A 2,473-nucleotide genomic window follows, 5' to 3' on the forward strand; every position below is an offset into this window, starting at 1 on the left:
ACAGCCCCTTTATGGAAGCCGCCCCCAAAAAAAAAAAAAAAAACATTACTAATGACAAATCGAATTGATACGTGTATTCCTTACATCATTCACTGAAGCAGGCATTTTACCTTGGTACTATTCTTCACAGAACTCCATAACCTCAGTGTAACCCTTAGAAAACCCTTTGTAAACCAAAACTGTGGGATATTCTACAAAATTCCTGACAGTATTCTTCAGAGGTGTTAAGGTGATAGAATACAAAGAAATAAGAGAAACAGTCACAGATTGAAGGAGGCTAAAAACACATGACAGTAAAATGCCATGTGGAATGTTTTTTACAGCTGAGTAGTATTCTATAGTGTATATGTGCAACACTTTCTCAATCCATTCATCTGTTTGTGAACATTTGGGTTGGTTCCATGTCTTAGCAATTGTGAATAATGCTGCAATAAACATGGATGTGCAAGTACTTTTCCAACTGAGTGTATTATTATCCTTTCTGTAGATACCCAGGAATGGAATTGCTCAATCATATAGTGGTTCTATTTGTAGGTCTCTGAGGAAGCTCCATATTGTTCCCCACAGAGGCTGTACTAATTTACATTCCCACCAACAGTGTTTGAGAGTTCCCTTTTCACCACAGCCTCGCTAGCACTTACATTCTTTATTTTTTTAAACATTCTGTCTGGGGTTAGGTAGTATCTCATTGTGGTTTTGATTTGCACTTTCCTTATGATAAGAGATGTTGAGCATTTTTTCATATGCTTTTGGCTGTTCATATGTCTTCGTTAGAGACCCTGGCATTTGATAGAGGACGAACATGGAAGATTTACTTCTATGCAAAGCAAGCTATACTATGAAAGAGAGACATTGTACATTCCCACTTAATATATACTGAATGTCTGCACTCTATGGCAGAAACTGAAAGATTGGAAGAAGCATGATGAACAGTTGTGGATACTAGAGACTATGTGGGAGGAGAGTGGGAAATGGGATCAAAGGGAAACAGAAAGAAGCAAAACATTTAAGATACACAAAAATGGAAAATTATCTGTTGATGATAATGTGTATAATAATATCTTTAACTAGACTGATATACATTGTATTCATGCTGGGAAAATTCATTTTACAAGCTGTACTGATAAGCAGTGATAGGGGACCAGCAGTTAGCATAATGGCTATGTCACTGGACTCCCATGTAGTCGACCACGGTTCGTGTCCCGGACCTGGTGGCTTAAACTCACGCAGGGCATGTGTGCATGTGTGCCCAAGATCCCGAGAGGAGAATGGAGGAGAAGGGATTGCGGTGTGGCCATCCCCCTTGGGGGGTGATTTCTTGCTTTCTGTCTCTCTGTCTCTCTCTGATAAGCAATGATAGAATAAATATAAATAAATAAATAAACTATGTAATAAAACATGATGCTGAGAAAAAGAAGCTAGGTATCCAAAAGAACACAAATGTATTGGGTCGTCAGGAAAGTTACAACTCATTCTTCCATAGAAAAACATGTCATGATTTTCCCAACCACCTAATATAATTCCATTTATATAAAGTTTGAAAACCTGCATGATAAATATATATTTATTATTGTTTAGAAGAATGGTTTCTTTGGGGGAAGGGCAATGACAGGTAGTGAGCATAAAGGAACTCTTTTTTTTTTTTAGAGAGAGATTTTTACTGTAGGGAATGTGCACTCGGCAGAGAGACAGAGAAGGACAGAGAGACAGAAAGCAAGGAACCACCCCCAAAGGGGGATAGCCACACCACAATCTCTTCTCCTTCATTTTTCTCTCGGGAATTTGAGCATGCAAGCATACACACCTGTCATGAGTTTTAAGCCGGGAGTCCAGCGACATAGCTATTACACCATCTGCTGGACCCCATAAAGGAGCTTTTTGAAGTTCTATAAATGCTCTACATCTTGATCTGGACACTTGTTACATGGATGTACACATATGCAAAAGTACATTGGTCTGTATATGTAAAATGTGTGTACTCTTCGTAGTTATATCCATCAATTTAACAAAGGGAGGCAATTGCCAAGGAGGATCTGAGCACGCTTTGTCAAATGGCGATGTCACTGAAATAAATATTAACGTATGAAAGAAACATGCCATGTAGGATCCCAGATCAGATGCTAGAACAGAAAAAAGATGTTAGCAGAAAAAATGAGGAGATCCAAATCAAGTCTGTCGTTTGGCTACTTCTATTAATTCCAACTTAATTTCTCACTTTGGTAATTATACCGTGGTTACCTTAGATGTTAATCTGGAGAGAAATTGAGGTATAGAGGAATTCTTTGTACTATAGTTGCAACTCTTTTATGACTCTAAAATTATCTTGAATATAAAATTTAAAAATATAACTACTTTTGGAAGGGACACATTCTGCCATGTGAGGAGCCTGCTCCTCTTGTCCAAAAGACGAGCATTCAAGCTCTATCTCAGAAGCAGAGAGCAACCCTCACCAGACAACTGAATCTGTGGACTC

Source organism: Tupaia chinensis, unplaced genomic scaffold (assembly GCF_000334495.1).
Source record: "Tupaia chinensis unplaced genomic scaffold, TupChi_1.0 Scaffold143935_1, whole genome shotgun sequence".
In the NCBI taxonomy this organism is placed as follows: domain Eukaryota; kingdom Metazoa; phylum Chordata; class Mammalia; order Scandentia; family Tupaiidae; genus Tupaia; species Tupaia belangeri.